The 19268-nt window shown below is 37.1% G+C and overlaps 1 protein-coding gene across 9 annotated transcripts in view; it reads left to right on the top strand.

Annotated features, from left to right (window-relative positions):
• The window catches only part of RAPGEF2 (Rap guanine nucleotide exchange factor 2), a 184906-nt gene that overhangs the window by 114997 nt on the left and 50641 nt on the right, over positions 1-19268 (top strand). The gene's annotated exons all lie outside the window — the stretch shown is intronic.

Below are 19268 nucleotides of genomic sequence, written 5' to 3'. Positions count from 1 at the left end.
CTTTAAAGCAATATGTAAGCTGTATAACAAGTGATATAATTGTAGGTGATGATAAGAATAGATTTATTCTGTCTAGTGTGTGGCACTAGTGTAGTTTTGCCTTGTAGCATGGCGTTGAACATCTGTGATACACTTATGCTGAAATGCAGAAACTGTTAGTAAAACATGGAATGAACAAAAGGCATAAGTACTGATGCTTTCTAATTGATCCCATGAGTCAGCTACACCTTTGTCATGCTTTAATCCCATAGGCTGCCTGTGTTTATTGTTTGGGAAAAATGCATTCATAGGCAGAAGAGCAAACATTATTTAACAAGGCCTCAGGTGTCAGGAATTAAAAATTTAGGTTTTGCATGACAAAAGGGTTCGTTAAGTTCTATAAAAATGTATAGAACCTTATTGCTCAGTTAAAATGTTTAAAACTTCATGCTAGATTTTATATGATTCAATATAGTTTTCAATCTTAAAATTTATTTGTTGGGAAGATATGTATGAATGTGTGTTCTGTGACTACTGTGTCTTTAAATGTACATGGGAATGTGAACTGTATGTTCAGCAGATACAGTTAAAGAATCATAAATAGTGGGAAGAGGTGATAGCAGGAACTTTCTGAAGGAAGAACATTTTTTTGGCAAGAATTCAGTGTTGATTGTGTAGAAATACAGAAAGTAATCTAGAAATGTTTTAGAATGTGTCCAGTGAATTTCTCCTACATGTGTAGCAACATATCACAGTTTCTTATAGTAGATTGTTTTGTTCCTTTCCCTTGTTAATTACATTCTAAGTATAAGGGAGTTCATGTAACCAAACCATTTGGTGTTCATGAAATATTTAGAACTTAATCTAAAAAAAACCCAAACATAACCCACCTTTTTTCCTCCTGAAACTCAAGCACTGAAGAAGCTGAAATAGAATAGGATACTTTGAATTTGCAAATAGGAATAAAATACAAAAGCTGCATATGTATTGCATATGTTTTCCTGCTCTTTCTCCTCTCCAAAGAATGTCAATGAAAAGTTCTAGATCTACTCCGGTAGCACAACAAGTTTAACTGATATTAAATAAGTGCTTATAGATAAAGGAAAAAAATAAACTAGCTTTTTAGAAACTCTACATTACAAACTCTGTCATATTCTAGTTGTATAACTTTGAGGTATTTAAATCACAGAGATGAATTTCACTCTCCAAAATGGAGATTGCACTAAAATGTAGGAATAGTAAAAGGAAAAAGGTCAAGGTATTGCTTTATAACTGTCCCCATATATGCAAGAGAAAGAAATCATACTGTCTGACGTGCAGCTGCAGATTTTGCATGAAAAAAAGACTTAAAGACTATATAGAACTTCAAACTGTTAGGACACAGACTAGCTCAGCAAAAACCACTGCATTAACAATGAAACTTTTCATGCCTGTTCACCAGGTAGACATTATTTTCCTTGGAAGGTAAGACTGGAAGATGTACATTTTTCATAGAGAGGGAAGGGAAGTTTGGAGTTCCAAGGCATAAGACTTTATCTTACTTTGCCTAAGAGGGAAAACTTCTTGAATTAATCATTTCTGGTAATGAGTTATTTTTATGTTAGTATGTTCCCAGAATTCTAAATATTTTATTGATATCTGACTTGAACTTATTTCAAGGAGAGAGGCTTAATTACTTCTGTGACATCCCCACCCAGAGTCTCACAGCTTGATTTGCTGGAGCTGAATGCAAAATTCAGTTCCAATCTGGAACTGAATGCAAAAATCTCCTGTGCAAAGTTTCACAAATTTCTGTGAATTAATTTTACTTAATGCTGTTAAATCTTAATTTCACACTAGTTTAGTTAGGGAATGAGGGATAAGGTTTAAATCTTTTGTTCTGTGAAAGTGGTATGCAAACTGGCCATTGTCTTAATCATGGTGAAAATGGAGAGAGGAAGAGTAAAAATGCTCTTGTGTTTCCTAGATTTTTTTTAATATAAAAAATAAAGTCAGCAACATCAATCAAGTGTATTGATCTTGCATGCCTCATATTTCATTAATAGAAGTTTGAATCAGTGCTACAAGCACATATCTGAAAGTGATGTTCCTTGATACACAACTACTGTCATCTGTTTAACAGGGAGTAAAATTATGCTGTGGGTGAAAGATGGCAGAGAAATGAAAGTAGGGCTGTTGTAAAAATACTTCTGCTTAGTTCTTGTATTTGATGTACTTTACCAGATTTTGTGTAATTAAAGGAGTCTCAGAATAGTTTGAGTTGGAAGAGTCATTAAAGACCATCTGCTTCCCACCCCTCTGGTATGGACAGTGACACCTTCTACTAGGCCAGGTTGCTCAAAGCCCCATCCAGCCTGGCCTTGAGCACTTCCAGGGATGGGGCATCTTCAGTAGGTTCATTATGTTTGCCTGTGTCCTTGCTGGTTATAGGAGTCCTCTCCTTTGTAGGGCTTTCATTATAATTTTCTTAATCTTAAATTTTAGGAAGATGAATGGTGTTGCAAAAAATATTATTTTGTGGATGTTCAAACAATCTCTTGAAAAGCTTCACACATTGCATCTTGCACCTGGTTTATTATGTAGAAGAAATCACACGGAGGTCTAGTGCATGAAGGTTCCCATTGTAGGCTTGGCCTTGTAAGGTGCTAGCTTTTGACCTAATTTCTGTTTTTCCTCTGTATCTGTTGTTTCTGTTGTTTGTAGGAGCTTTACTCAAGGTCAACTAAAAAAAAAAAAACAAAACAAAATTAAAAAATTGACAGGTATAATGACTTGTAAAAATGAGACTTGAGATGCATAGTTCTTGTATGGCTGTGTACTGATTAACAACTCGTGAATTGCACAATACATTGTATTGGAATATGAATCCCAATATTACCAGTTAGATTGTGCCTGGGCCAGTCTGACCCTTGCTGCTGGGCCAAAGGAGGCAACTGTGGTGTATCACCCCAGAGACACCTTTAGCTTGCTGGTGGTTGCAGCTGGGCACTGAACAAGTCCAGGCTCGGTAGGAACTCCGTTTACCTTAGGAAGGAAGGCTTCAGGCTAATGGTGAGGAGAAAGGAGATGGATTCTGCTGGAGGGTTTATATCCAGAGCTTTATTCCATGGTCACAGCTCCAACAGAATAGCGAGCACATGGTCTCATTACCTTTTTAAGCTCAGGGATAGGGGGAGGGGAGGTACAGGTGAGCACCAACCAGGTGGGAGGGGCAGGGTCTCAGGGGAAGATGACACCCAGACAGGCCAATGACCCCTGGGCATAGGGGCATCCTTTGAACTTGACCAACCACACGACGCCTTCCTGGAATGTTAAGCCTGATTGACAGGACTCAATCAGCATGGGGGCAAGGGGGAAGGGGAAGAGAGGTACAGGCACACCTGGGAAGGGACCCGGAAGTTTAAAACAGGCTATTACAACACACTGCAACAATATTGGAGTGGCTTATTGACAGCCTGTAAGAAAGTATATTTTTACTTCAGGTGTAATTGAAATAAAGTCTCTGAAAAAGGACAAGTTTTGCTGCTGGCACAGTGACACTTCTTTAGTGATCATGGGTGCTGCAGTCTTTGATGTGCTCAACCTGTCTTGAATTACTAAAAAATACTGGAAGCAGTAAATCAAATTTTTGGGTTGTTCTTACCCTATTTTAATTCATAAAAATTTGTGGCCATGTGCCAGGGGTCCCTTCTGTCCCAGGAAAGAGAAGGAAGTGAGTGATATTTTGAGGAAAAGTCTTGAATGGGGATTGTTCAGATATGGTTACTTTCGTTTGATGTGTAGTAAAGGTGCCTGTTGGCATGCTTTCCTAAGAAATCTAGAACTATTCTAGAAATAATTTTCTTTTAGTGGAAGAGATCATCAGTATTTTTCCTTGACTCATATAATAAATGTAGTGTGATATAGATGTTTGTCCTTTGAGTGAGTATCACACTGCACTACTTAGTTGTGGAAAAGAGGTGTGGTGATGTGATCAGATGGCTACAGTTGTTAAGCTCCTTTCTATATCTGTATCTGGACCAAAAATAGATGTATGAAAAGGTCTAGGCAGTAGTGACCTGTTGGCTGCTGTAGCTGCTGATGGTTATGATTTTGTTCATCTTGATGAATTACATTTCTCTGGGACTTGATAAAGATTGTCATCTTCGGTTGTTTGGCACCTTTATTTTTGGCACTTATTGAAACCAGATTTCTGGTTTGGCCTCTTCCGATTATTCCTTTCCTTTTAATTTGCATAGTTTTTTAAAAAATGTCCTCCCTGGCGGCCAGTAAAGGGCTTGTGGATTTTTCGTGTGATTAGAAATAGTGTTTCACCTCTTTATAAGTGCATTATGGTGGAGTCTTTAATTGCACGACCGTGTATCTTCTGCAAGATTTATCTTGAGGTGGATGGCTTTGTAATGAGCAGCTGTTTGATGTGTTGGGCTAGCTTCAGTGCTCAAAAGGCCAGGTTGTGTTTATGGTGTACTGTTCAAGTCTTACTCAGAAGAGAAAAGCACAAATATTATTCTCTTCTGTGGCTTTTCAAGATGCTTGTAACTACAGTGCTCAGGCAAATAATTAAGGTATTGCGGGGGTGGCATTATCTTCATTTTTCAGTAAGGTCTGCTGAAGCAAATCTTTGGCAAAACATAAGGGCAGAATTTTGAGAGCCTAAGGTGGTCATTCCACAGCACATGAAGGTCTAAATAAGCATTCAAAGGATGGATTTTGTTGCATGAGTTTTCTATATTGGCCCACTTCAGGCACTCAGAGCCTAATGCTCATACAAAAGGTTGATACTAGGTGACTTGCCTGGCATCCTTCCAGAGATCTGTGGTAGACTCTGGCTAAACTCCTGTTCTGCAGGACAGCATTTAACTGCAGATTTCTCCAAAAGCTTATAAATGGCAAAATTTGGGTCAATGCGGAGGAATGACTGTGAATGCATTTAGTGACCTGTAGAGATGGCAATGAGAGCATCCTTGGCACATAGAAGATGTCCTGCTATCTTTCTGTTATGGTTTCAATGCCTGGGGATTGCACAGCATATTTCAAAGTGAGAGAAGAAGAGGGGGGGAAAAAAAAAGGGAAACCCTCAAAACCATACCAGAAAGGCTACCATCTATATGTAATGAAGTAACTAAATTTTTTCAGGTCAGCATGGGTAGTTGATGTAGAAGATTGCACAGTAGGGCATTTTTTACCCAGTTTATGAAGTAAGAGAGTTTCAGGTCTCACAACATATTCAGTATTATGGCTCTGGTTTATATTCTAAAGTGGCCAAATGCAGTGGTGCTGTTGGAGTGTTTGCAGAGTGATGTTTTTGATGCTGCATACTGGAATGTGGCATTTATAGTCACAATGCAGATGTGAACCTGAAAAGGAAAGTCAGCTTCTTCCAAAATGCTATTTTGAGACTGCGAGACTAAAGCTATTTATTATTACTGAGTTGTTGGCACTCCTGCCTGATCATCAGATGTGCTGAAAATCTAGCTGCAATTGAGAGCTACTGGTACCCAACAATTATAAAAAACCAAAAACTATCTGAGCAACCGAAAATCCCAAACATCGAAAGAAGTAAAAAATCCTAAATCCCTTAATATAGTGTTGACTTGCTCCTGATTCTATGAGTTAATAAAGGTATAGGAAGAAGAAAAACTCTAAAAAGCAGAGATAATGTGTTGTGTTAAGTAGCCTAAGTAAAAAATAACTTAAATATGGAATTCACAATATGCACAATGAGTAGTATGAACTTCATTGTAACTAAGCACTAAGAAAACCAAGGAAATCCTGCGCCTCAGTATCTCAAGTTCATTGTTCCACCGGCAAAATAATTGCAGTCCCTTGCTGTATACTGGCTCAAGGGTTTTAATCAGTGATACTTAATGCTGGTACTTCATTTCCAAGTGATGTAAACTCAACAGTTTAGCGAACAAAATGGTAAAAATATTCCAGTGAGAGGAAATAAGTTAGATTTTTTGGGAAATTTAATTTTTAATTATCTAAGGCAGGGGATCTCAGTGATATGTAAAGAAACACATAGCTTATAAGAGGATTAGAAAATGCTGTGAGTTGTGCTGCTTTTTTCTGCCATCGTGACTGCTGCTGGTACTACTCCAGCAGCAAAACAAGGGGAGATGTCTCATGTTCTGTATTCTGCTGCTAACATGAAGTGAAGCTTATCTGCAAAATACTTCTGTACTTGATAACTTTACAGGTTGTCTGCAAAATCAATGAAATATCAAGAGATAGCAGGAATGATTTAAGAATTATGAGCATTAGGAAGTGTGATTTCTAAATTCTAAACTAGCATTGCATAAACATTTAGGCTATGTTCAGACCATCAGCACTCTGGGATCATGATATTGGTGCTGGAAACTCTGAAGTGTAATTTTTTTAAAGCTTATTTGAAGTTTTTCTTCAATTGTCTTGCATATTTTTTATTCCTTGTTGTATTCTAGGCTTTAAATTGCTACAAATTGCCCCTTAACAGCATCCTTGATGTTTGAAAAACTGAGCTAATTTTACTAATCCCTCATTGAATACACATGGATGTGATTTTTGCTTGACTGAAATAAAGACAAGATTTTCAGGATTTTAGGGTTATTTTATTAAAATCTGATTTTTATTTTTGATACTTTAATTGCAACAGCAGATATATAACCAGACTACTAATTCTTTAATGCACTATTACTGATGGATTCTTGGTAGCGTTTTCTAAAATTTGAAATTATAGAAGTAATACTACTAGAAAGAAGAAAAAAAAAAATCCCCACTTGACAGGGTATTTCAGGACTTCTGCAAGTGAAGTCCTGGAAATACTGAACCAGTGTTTCCAGTGTTTGAGAAATATGGTTAATATTAAGGATTTGAGAAACATGAAATATGAATGTCTTGAGATTTCCCCTTGACCAAAGAATCATGTACCCACCACATTTCATTGCCAATATTGTATTTAAGAATGTGGTAGCTGTAGAGCAAGAGAAGTGTGGCATGACTCCAGCAGTTCTGCAGAGTTTTTAGGATTCTAACCTCTGCATGCTTAATCCATCAGTCTGTTACAGAAATGTCACTGGCACTCACATGGTATCCCAGAATTGGGTAGGTGGGGGTTATTCCAGTTTTGTCAGCTTGCCAGTAGTCTTTTTGCTGTTCATTTTGAGATGGTGGTGATTCAGCTGAGAACCAGGAGAAGAATAAACTGTGCTGAAGGGGTCTCTGCTCAGTGGGTTACTTGTGAAAGCTGATCCTGTGCCCAGAAGCTGAAATTTATTGGAGTGTTTATCATTCCTTCCAATCCCCCTGTTCTGTATGAGGATAGTAGAAGGACAGATGAAGGACAAGAGATTGCATTGCTGTTATGTGGGTGATGTTGAAGGTAAATAGCTTTACATTATGATAGTACCTGATGCAAGCAGTGCTGCTGCTTGGTCCCTAATAAGTCTGAGGTGTAGGGATGGAGGTCAGCTATTGCCTAAATTTAGTTGATTTTATTTGTCACTTTTGAAAGATGAAGGTTCACAACATTTGGTGAAATAACTGGAATATAGGAAATTCTGTGTGTGTGTTTGTAATTGACTCTTGTGGTGCTGGACTTGGTTACTAGACTGCAAGATTCTATTAATTCCATTAGCAAGAATGTTGGTCCTTTGGGCAAAAGGCTGTATTTGTCTTTTTGGGTTGCTCTCACTGCAAATATGAAGCTTGCTGCCATAAACCAGTTGGTTCATAGTGTTCAGCTAACCTGGCATTCTGTACTTGGCCTAAACATTAAGCTGCCCAGAAAACTAAAAATAAGACCTTAGGTCCTTTTGCAATCACTGGTCTCCATTGCAGATGTTGGAACACAAAATCCTGGTGTGTTTAGTCCCCTTTTCATGAAAAGTGAAAGAGGATTTTCCTAAATGGGAAGTAGCTTGCTTAGCTTGCTAAACCTCACAGCTTGGACTGAGTAGTTTTCTAGCATTTCCCAAGTCCTGGGTTATAGGCAGTCAAGTTGATGTCTCCAGTAATATGGTGTTCCTTCCAAACCCTGTCCAGAACACGTTAAAAAGGTATAAAATAATTTGATCTGCTACAATTTCAATAATTCCTGTTCTTTGTGGTGTATAGAATGTGACTACCCTTCCTTTAATTCAAATGGATTTGCTGATTTTTCCTTACATGTCTTCTGAATTTGTTTAGTGATTTCTGTAAACAGTAGAAAGCTCTGAACCATTTGACAAAATGTCAAAAAGATTTTGCTTTGAATGTGAAAACAGTTGTGACTCTCAAATGTGACTCACTCAAATGTGTGCATACCTCCATGGCATTTCCAGCTCTTAAATGCAGATGGAGATGGCAATTCTCCTTTGGACTGGGAATATGCAAACTGGTTTAACACCAGCCTTCTCTTTCAGTTCCAGCTTCCCAACATGGATCAAGAGCCAGCTGCTTTTCAAAACAGAGAAAAAGCAGGCTTGTGAGTTAGAATGTGGAGAAGAGCAAAGTATTACATTATATGTGCATTTGGGATCTGTTGATAAGCTAGCAAATGCCATAAAATGTAGCTCCATGTAGCCCTTGTAGCTTTCTACCTGTATATGACTTATTTCAAGTGTCCCAGGCTTGGCTGGTGACCACGTGCCAGCATTTGGTGGCAGTAATGCATCCTCTTGCCAACTGCAGTTACCTGATCTTCAGAGACATGGGGACAGCCAGGAACCATGCTGCAAATGCAGGCAATAACCCAATGGTCAAGTACCTCAGCCTGGGATTGCTTTCCCTCAGTCTATAAATAAAAAATGCCTCCTTTTACCTGCAGCCTGCAGCCTGTCACTCCCTTGCAAGCACAGGCGCTGTGTGCTGGGTCCTTTGGACGAACACTCCAGGTAGGATTCATTAGTTGATAGCTTGACTCCAAACTGTGACCTTGCAAGTCAGAAGAGCTGGTTTGAAGCTTTCTTCTTTTATTCCTCCTCCAAAGAATGATTTCATAAAAGTGACGTTGTTCTATTTTGTGGGTCTCCCTTTGTGTGTGTGCTCCTGTTGGCTGTTTTATTGTTAAAAATAGGCTCGTTCTGTTCTGTGCTGCTGTTCTTCCTGCAGAGCCAGAAGAATGGGAGCTGGGCTGTGCTCTTAGGCCTCCATCCATGGCATTGTTTCCTCAATGCCTGTCTGCTGCTGTGTGCCTGCCAGCCTGCCAAATGCTGGAGGGGTTGCATGAATGTCAGGAAGGTCTAATGCAGGGTGATTTGAAAGAGCACGGGGAAGCCTGGAAAAGAGAACATGGGTGCAGAACTGGGCCATACATTTGCTCTTGGTAGTGGGATTGATGGCTTGAAAACGGGGTGATGAAGGACCTTGTACCTGAATGTGGCTGGTCATGGTTGTAAAAAAACCCCACATTCTAAATTTTGTGAAATTTAAACTGAATTTTGGGAATTATTTCTTAGTTAGCTTTATCCTAGGATTGCTGAATCATCAGCCCTGTTCTCATTTTAGTCCAAGTAAGTTCTTTGTGCTCTTCATTTGTTCAGGAGTTTTTTGGTGGGTTTTTTGTTTGTTGGTTGGTTTGATTTGTTTTTTGTTGTTAAATTGTTTGTTTGTTTGTGGGGTTTTTTGTTTGTTTGTTTTGTTTTTTTTTTTTTTTTTTTAACATGTAAGTTTTTTTTCTTTACATATAAGGAGCTAAATAAAGGCTCTTCAAAACAAGCACTCTGCCTGTGCTGTTTCACCAATCAAGGTACGGCTTGACCTCTAAATCTTAATGTATTTCTGATAACAAACTAGGAGAAAAAGAACCTGTATTTTCCAAATTCTTGGCAGGCAGTAGCTCTTTTCTTTGCTAGGTTGCTCAGGAAAGAGTCAGATGTCAAAATGGGATGTGTCTCATTCACCTTTCCAGTCTTGACCTGCTGTAAATCCTGCTTGACCAGTGGATTTTCAGCTTGGTTTTTTGGCCTTTGAATAAGTAGCTAACTATAGAGGGATTTTTTTCTTTTGAAATACACAAAAATAATGTAGAATATTCTTTTTTTCCTGTTGTCCTCACTTTTAAGGAACCAGGAGGAAAAGGAAAATGCATGAATTTATGGATTTGGGTGCCTTAGTAAAATGTACTACTTAAATAATTAACTCTATGTCTGGAAATGGTTGTTCACTGGATTTTTTTTTTAAAGCAGCAGAGAAGACTCATATTTTGTTTTAAAACTGTAGGAGCAGACTGAAAATCAAAGTAAAATGAGAACAGTGTTAGTTTCTTTTGAAAGCTATGGAAGCCCATATTAGGTGTACCTCTCCTTGCCTGTTGGTGTATGACTTCTGCAAATATTTTCTGTGATCTGACTCTGGGAATTTCTGTCCTGTCCAGCAGTTTTTTTAAATTTTATTCTTGGGGTGGTCTTTTTTGTGTCTTCTGAGAAGATTAGAGACTTCTTGCATTTCAGGGCAAAGGATTTTTAGCAATTTCCATTTAGCAGATATTTTCAAGGTCCCTGAAAAATACAGCTGCTTTTCCTAAATAAATGATTACTCAAGTGGAGTTTCCCAAACAGCGGCATGCATGTCAGCAGTAGGATATAGAAAATCTAGTTATCTACTTATTTCCTGTTGAAGGAAGAGGTTGTTTAGGCAGTTAAATGTCACTCCTACACCTGCAACTTCCATTAGTATTGTACATTAGTATTCCTTCTGTGATGATGGTACCCAGGGAAAACTAAACTTAGGAATTCCTGAGTTAGAGTAGCATGATTATTTTTAGATTTTTTTTTTAAGTGGATGTTCAATGTTCCAACTGGGGTTTTATTCAGTTAAGCATCCAGAGATAACATGCTTAGTGTAGTAATGACTAAAATGTCTACCACTTTTAGGAAAGTAACTTTCTAAATCTCTTGCACCATGTGTTACAGCAAACAGCTGCCACCATTTCAGTGCTTTTGTAAATGAGCACTTGGTTTGGCTCTCAAATTGTCTGGTCATTGCAAGGTGACCTAATGCAGTAGTTCAGGTAAATGCACACACCTTGACCATGTAAATGCACACACTATTCCAGGGTTTAACTTCTGGTAGTTGGGAGAAAAAAGATGAATGTCACTTGATTGTGTTTGTAGAATGGGCTGCAGTTACTGGTCTTGGTATTTCAACCTGTTTCTGTACTGCTTATTTTTCTGCAGCTTGGCAATCTGTGCTGTAAAAATCTCTTCCTAAATAAACACCACTGAAAGGTTTCATGGGGTCAGTAGAGTATGTAAGTTTTTACATGGGTTGTGTTTTTAGGATGCTGTTGACTCAAGGCAGGAGCATAAGGGATGATTTGAACTCTGTGGGCACACCTGCACAGACACAAATAGATGAATTTCTAAAAGTCACACATGAATGTCAGCATTTTAAGCAGAATAACATGGTGCTTCAATTGACATTGTCTGCTCACTCCAAAGCAGCCTTGATTATAATAGGCTCCATTTGGTGCCTTGTTGTTTTGCTTATCTCACAATGTAGTTGTGGATGTTTGTAAAAGTTGGGCAATTAAAAAAAAAAACAAGGTGGGAGGCTAATGAAATTTAGGGTTACATATTACAGTTGTGAGTAAGTGTCACTTGGACTACAAAGAAAAGCTCTGCAGGTTGTTTCAAAATTTATTGGAGATATTATTACTGTAAGAGATGTTTCTGTGCTGATATATGTAAATAATTTTAAATGGGTTTGCACAGTTGCTGCTGCACTGTGCTCCAGAATTTAGGGAGCACTGTAGTGCTTCCTAAAGACTCCTTGATGAAAAGAAGAAAAATGATCCTTTTGTCTTTCCCTTCCTATGATCACAGTTAGCACACAGTAGTAAGTTTTGTGCCCAAGGTAGTTAATAATTGAGTTGTTCATAGAAGCTGGAATCTTGCTCTGTGTGACAGAATACAAACTATGGAGGTATTAGGAATGCATGGTGGCATGATAGCACATACAGTTTTGAAAACTTGTGTCAGAATAAAATATTTTCATTAATTTTCTTTGACTACCATCTGAGGAAAAGTGTAAAGTAGCAAGCAAAGCTTGGGGTGTTACAGCAACATTCACCACTGTTGTGTTGCCATGGCATGAGAACATTGGCACTTGCAAAACTCATAAAATAAGTAATGAAGCTGTTTGACTTGTAGTCATGTTAGTACAGCATTAAAAAATTATATTTATGGTAAAATCATGGTATTTGAAGATTTTGCAACATTAGTCATGTATAAAGGGAAATGCTTGTCATTAGAAACATTTTATCTTGTTACTGTACTGTTTCTTCATTAGCCAGAAAATTAGGAAGACTACCTATACTATCTGTAATGCAAATATGAAACTTTTTTACTTTTTGCATTGGTCTGAGAAGTATTATCTACAGACTTGTAAGATTTTTTTAAGCAGTCTTTCTTTTGAAATTCACCTTTGAAAATAACATCTTCCCCATTTTCAATCAAAATTGATTGCCTTGTAGATGTCCAACTTTTAAAAACAATTGTAACATTGTTTTAAATTATCAATATTGTGCAATTAGCAAGCTAAGACTAGTGCTTATGGCAATATACATTTTTCTTTATATTAAAAAATGCTACAATCAGAATATTTGGAAAAACAAGCTTTAGCAAGGGCTTTCATGTCCACTTGTTTGTCATTTGTAATATTGCAATTCTTTGTGTTCTTTTTTTTTAGTTGAGCTGAAGCAGAAGTGTGCAGCTTCCATTGTCAGTCAAGGAAAATAGTGGAAACTTCCACCCACTTCTCTCCTGAACTATTCCTTGATGTTCTAAAGCAAAGATAATCCTTTACTTAACACTCCAAGGGTGGCATTGACATGGCTGCAACCATCAGACTTCAAACAGAATTTCCATTTAATTGCTTGTGAATTAGTCATGTCTCTCTTTAAATTTTCATCAAATTTCATTCAATTAATATGGTATTTTATGGAGACAGACAGGGCTCAGTTTTTGCATCTATGCACAGGAGCTCCCTAAATATTTGTATCTTTAAAAAAAAATTCTTTGGAATTTACACAGTACTTAGGTGTTTACTAAGAAGCTGCCAATAAGAACATCTAAAATGTTTTTATGTTAGTCGTGTTGGATTTTGTCTTTTTTCTTCCTCTGTTGGTTAGTGTCCTTCTGAACACTAAGTGTATCAAACAACAGGCTCACTTCAGATTTTTCTGCTTGGATGAGTGACATGGATCTGGAAAGAATTTTCTGGGTCACTGCCATTACACACTTGTGCAGCACACTCATAACTTTGCCTGGCTTCAGTTTGAAAGCCTTCTCTACCACAGCTCCTGTGGAGTCTGGCTTGGTTCTCTCTGTGGTTCATTAGCAGCCTTCTTTCAGCTTCCTGCTCATTAGGCTTTACACCTGCATTGCCTTGTACTGAAAATATTTCTTTTTCCTTTTTTCTATTTTTGCATAGTGATCTTTCTCTCAGTGTGGGCTGAAAAAGCTGTGCTCTTCCTGCACTTTGTCAAGTATTAGTTTTTCTTCTCATAATCCTGATAGTTTTTTTCTGACTCTATGTATGTGTATGGCTTTAAGCCATCTTTATTTAAAACACACTGCTGGGAATGTGTGCAAAATTTCCAAATAAGGTCTCTGCTGGGGTTGTGGAGAAGAGCCCAGAACTGTATTTCTGGGGGATGCATGCTGTGATCATACTGGGTTCTCCTTCTGCTGCATCACCTGAACGATTCAGTCACCTTCTGATCAGCTGATACATGGAAACTTTTTCACAGTCATTTCTGACAGGGAATTTCCCACGCTGTTGATTTTTGTTTTAAAGTGTGTGATTTCACATCTCTTCCTACTGCTCATCTCTTGTTATCCACAGTGTCTTTTTGCACAGTGATGCCAAGAGGTTTTTTTCCTCCACTTGGAAGGTGTGGAGTTCTAAGATATTTTGTATATCCATCTTTCATATCTCATCTTTAAGAAAATAACTGAGGTAGTCCTTAATTTCTTTATTCTAAGATCAGTTAACATATCTTTTACTCTTGTAAGTTAGCTCAGTGCAGTAAAATTCAGTGATGTAGTTCAGTATTGAAGGGCAGTAGTTCAGGTTGAATGGCTTCAGTTCAAACCTGAGCTATCACTTCATGAATGTTTAAAAAACTTCACTAAGCTTTGTTAGAGTGGCTAGAATGCTGTAATTGTGAAGCTCAGGTATAAAAAAACCCACCACCACCATATGGTGTGGTGTAAGAACAGCCTATTGATGGGGAGGCTTCAGTGCTTGGAGCTGTAGGCATTTCACAGGTCTTTGCTTTAACCATTTAAGATGTGCCCAGGATACATGTTTTCACCTTTGGGCTAAACTCTTTACTTTTCTGGTTGTCAATGCTGAGCAGTGCTTTAAAGCTGAAAATAAAGTCTGGGTTTGGGTGCCATCATTTTTACCCCTGCTGGTGTGATTGCTTTTTAGCATCCTCCATGTCCACTTGTGAGACTGCTCTGTAAGTAATCCAAAGTGAGTCTGTATATGAGATATACACAAGTGTTCTATTATTTATTTAAAATATTCTGCTGGATTTAAAGCATGTTCCTTGAAAATGTTTGAATTAACATTTCCTGTAAACATATGTGCCCACATAAATTGTTCTTGAACTAAAGTGTTCTTGAACTTTTTTTTGCTTTTATTTCCCTAGGCATGAATCTTTTGTCTGGTTTCCTGTGGAAACAAAGTTTGTGACCAGGTTCTCTGTTCCTTCCTCTCCCACAGTTACTTGTAATAGGCCAAAGAGTTCAAAATTTAACCTTACAAGCCTCCAGAAGCCCTGAAAGTGGGCCATTTAGTTTCCAACCCAGCAGTAGTTCTCAGTATTAAGCACCCAAACAGCCACAAAAGGAAGTATTTAGAAATACTTACTGTGGGAAAAACATCAACTGGAACATGCATTTTCTTAGTATGAAAATCAGTCATTCCCAAGAGAGATCTCTGCAAAGCCAAGCTTTATTATTTTCTCGTCCATGTATATCAAATAACGGGGAGCCTTTACAGAAGTTCAGTGATTGAACTCGGTTTTCCACTCTCTTTCCCTAGAGATATTTCAGAAGTCAATTGAAATGCCTCAGAACAGTCTTTCCTTCAACTTAGAAAGCAGTCATCAGTGAGTGCCTGTCCCTGCTTGTTGGTTTTCATTATGTAGATTTCCACAAGATGAATTCCCTTCCCAATTTTATTCAGTGTTACTGGGAAGCTGTTAGTTTGTGGGAGGGGGTGGCTGGGCAGCCTCTGTCAGGACACTTAAATGCAAGTTCTTGGGACAGCAGGGTGCAACCAAGAGTGATAGGCTGTGTCCCTATGGAATAGGGACTCTTTTAATGTAGGGACATAATACACTGAAACAGAGATTCTGCTACTCACGGAAGTTCAAAGAGACTGAGAATAGGATTGGACCTAAATGGGATCACTTCATGGAATAAAGCAATCAAATAATGTAAAAATACCGGACACTTAACCAAAAAAAAAAAAAAAAAAAAAAAAAAAAAAAAAAAAAATTAAACCAACCAACCAAAAAAATACCCCTAAAACCCCCTAAAAACCAATAAAAAAAAAAGAGATTTTGAAATTTGAAAATCCTACGTAACTCCCTTCTGGAAGATTTCACTTCCATTGCACTGTATGGAACAAAAACTATGAGACCATGTAGAAACATGTGGTTAAGGATGTCAAAGAGTTCTTGATACTTCAATGTATATGCACAGTCAAAACAGTTGTAGAACAGTCTTTTTAGCTTGATGCCTGTGGCAGAACTGCTATAACTTTTAAACCATATTTTAAAAGTAAAATTATCCTTTGAATTATCATTTGTTGACCAGTGAAGAAGCTGCACTTTACCCAGATATTTTTTGAGACAGGCTTCTGAGTAAATGCTGAATAAAAGTATTTTGATCTTGCATGTTTATATTGTTTATTCTAAACATCTAACATCATTTATATGTTTTAAATGTTTGAGTTTGGATTTTCAGAAATCTGAGGAAAACTTCAGAAAATTGTTTAACATTACTCAGTTTAGTTTAGCATGATTGAACTCAAATCCATCCTCCTGGCTTTTGTTTTGTATTTGGGGTTCACTGGTGCTGTAAACACCTGTATAAAACAGTTTTTCTTTTTTCACCCCCGGCTTCATTTGAGCTGTTGCCAATAAGTTGACATTTGTGTTTCCTGAAGGAATGGTGTTTATGCCAGGTTTTCTGAAGAAGGTACTTTTTAATAGGAAATGCTGCATTGAATCTTTGATTCATATATTTCCTAAAGGAAGAACAAATGCTGACACATTCCGACGTACAACGGAGAAGGTGGTTAAAATAAATAAAAATTGATGTGTTTCAGTGATGTATTTCTTACTTTTCCTTTAAAAAGTGTTACTTCTGAGAGGTTTTTCTTCATTCCCCAGACACCCATTTAAATTTTACCACCCCTGTCTCTCTGCAGAAGTCAATAATCCTTCAAGCAAAGGATTCGCTGCATGAAGTGCTCATAGGATTAGCTGCTGAGGGCTATGAGATGTGCACTAAGTGGCAGGCAGTGGGTGTTTTGTAAGGGAAGCAGAATGAAGTTGTTCCTGTGCATTCACTCTCTCTCTCTCCCTGAGACCTGCAGCTCCCACTGCAATAGCTTGAACCTCTGAATAGTTTTTCTGGGAGGCTAGCTATAGCAAAATATCGGCGGAGGAAAGAATTAAGAGCTTGGGAAAGGTCCTTATAATACTTTTCATTCTTTTTATTTTTGGTTTGGTTTGTTTTTTTTGTTAGAGGTGTTCTGCTGTGGGCTTTGTATGCAAACAGCTGCTGCACAGCAATATTATCTGCATGCAATTTTTTCAGAACACAGGTTGTGTCCTTTGCTGTGTTCAAGATCTTAAGATTAGGTGTCTGTGAAGTTTCACAGTTTCACAGAAGGATGTCTATTCGAGGAAACTCTGGAGATGAAAAATACATGAGGTGTTGTGTAAAGTAAATGATTGTACAGAAGACATAGTTCAAGTCAGGAGGTTTTTATTTAAGTCTTGCAGAAGTTTTCATAGAAAATATATGGAAGCTTCTCAATCTTTTCCACCCCTAGGTGCAAGGAAATCCTGCTTCCCTGGGAATTACATCCTAATTTTAATTGTATATAGTTTACACTTTTAGTTTAAATTTAACTCTGCATGGACATGTCAGCCTGTGTCAGGTCTGTAGACAGAATCGATAGAAATGACCTTATTATTCTGTAATTACTTACATTTACTGCTGTGTTTAAAATCACTCAACCATAAAAATGTTTCCTTGACGTCTCTCTTAGTTAGTGAAAGAATTATGTTGAAATAGCAAGTTGATGAATGCCCAGCATTATTACAAATATTTCTTCCTTATCTTATTAAATACCATAAATGGGGGCATAGCATTAAAATACAAAATACAACAGATGTACAAACTCTTAATATAAAAAATGTTTATATAAAATATTGAAATTAACTGTTAATAATTTTATAGGATACTGAAGAATACTGCCTTTGTGATCTACACTTCTGTAGTGCAATAAAAATTTCAGGATTTCTGTCTTGGGTGGGGAAAAAAATAATGAGGAAGACAAAGGGACAGTATTGCTTTTATTTGCCTGCTGTTGTTCTCTCTTCATGAATAAAACCCCAGAATCCCAAAATAAGTTCATTGTAGTTTGCTTACTTAGGTTTGTGGGACTAAGTGTGTCATCTGTAAAAGGAATAAAAAACTTTTAAAAAAATATTTATTATGGTGGCTTTTATTGTCTAGTAGCTTTTATTATTTTATTAGTAAAGAACTGCTATAGAATAAGTGTTCAGATGCAGGTGTTTGGAGGTTGAAGAATCAGTGCTTTTTTGTATTTCTTTAATTTCAGAAAGTGGAAGTAGAGGCTTTAAAGGTGATAGTTTGTGTTGTTTTATGTCTGCTTGCTCTGTCTCAGTGGCACTTATTTACATATAAAATCATTCATTGGGAATTGCATAACAGAATGTTACACCTTTGCTCTCTTTAATCCCATCTTTTTTGCAAATGTGCTTCAGTCACTTTGCAGGCTTTATAAATATTTCATAAAGTGCTGAGCAGCCTTCAGTAGAAGACTTTGTTTATATGCTTTGTTTCTTTGTTTGCCTTAAAATGAGTGGTATATTGAAGCTTTCTAACTAGAATTCATCTGGTAATTTAAAATGACATTCTTGTGTTTGTCTTTCAAGTGTCTTTCTTGTGTTGTTGCATTTATACTTGTTTTCACATGTAACTGCATTTAAAAAATAAAATTCAAAATTTTATTTAATATTTTTTTAAATACTGTATTTGTAGATAAGCCCTGCAATTGCTTGAGTAGAAGATGCCTTTTGTTATAATGAAAGGCATACTGTAGGGTAGGAGAAAATAGTAATGTTCTTAAAATAGGAGGAACATATTCAGAGCAAAGTAATTGTTAGTTTTGCATGCATAACATGGTGATTCACTTGGAGGGTGGAAGTAATAAAATGATGCTTTTAAGATGGGAGGATGTGATAGGATTTATGGTATTGTACAGTTCTAAATGGATATATATCTTTTCCCTTAAGATAGTTTCACGTAATTGTTTACGTTTTCTTTTGATTTTAGGGTTTTCAAGAAGTAAAAATTGGGAGTTCCCAGATGTATTGTTTTAACTCTGGTTTCTATCCATGTGTGCAATCTGTATAAATGGGTGTACTTGTGTAGGTATACATGTGTATTAATGGCTACGTTATAAATATAAAATACTATTTTCACCTCTGTCAAATTAAGACTAGGACTTAGATCATGACTATTTTGTCAGGTCATGTTTTATGCTAGAAACTTTTGTCCATGTTACACGTGATTAGAGCTATGCATATATTACCTTAATGTTTGTCACTTACAAAGGTTGTGCTTGGGACTAGGTGGTCAGGACAGTTTCTGACCTTTTTAATGATTATAAATTATTTAAACTAGTGTACATATACTATGTTTTGAAACTATGTTTACTTTAAAACAAATAATACATTAATTTTTCTAAATTACCCTGCTACGTTTTTACTCTGTGTGCCAGTTCCTTCTGATGGTGTGACTAAAGGTGTTCAGTCATGAAGTTAAGAAATACTGTAGGTATTCTTAAAACTAGGCATCACTTAATGAAAATGTAAAACAAGATAAAAGTGAGAATTCAGTTCTGACACCATTTGTGGTGGTGTCAGTCTGTGAGGAGTGATGTTTCTGAGGCAGGGGTAGGTCCTTAGGCTTTCTTATCCTCCTTGTGGTCTGGTAGATATAGTATGTGCTAGATCTAGCTGTGTAAATGTAACAAGAAGACTTTTTTTT

The sequence above is a fragment of the Melospiza melodia genome, chromosome 5 (genome assembly GCF_035770615.1).
Source record: "Melospiza melodia melodia isolate bMelMel2 chromosome 5, bMelMel2.pri, whole genome shotgun sequence".
NCBI lineage: Eukaryota > Metazoa > Chordata > Aves > Passeriformes > Passerellidae > Melospiza > Melospiza melodia.
This window is presented reverse-complemented; position numbering and strand designations above follow the sequence as displayed.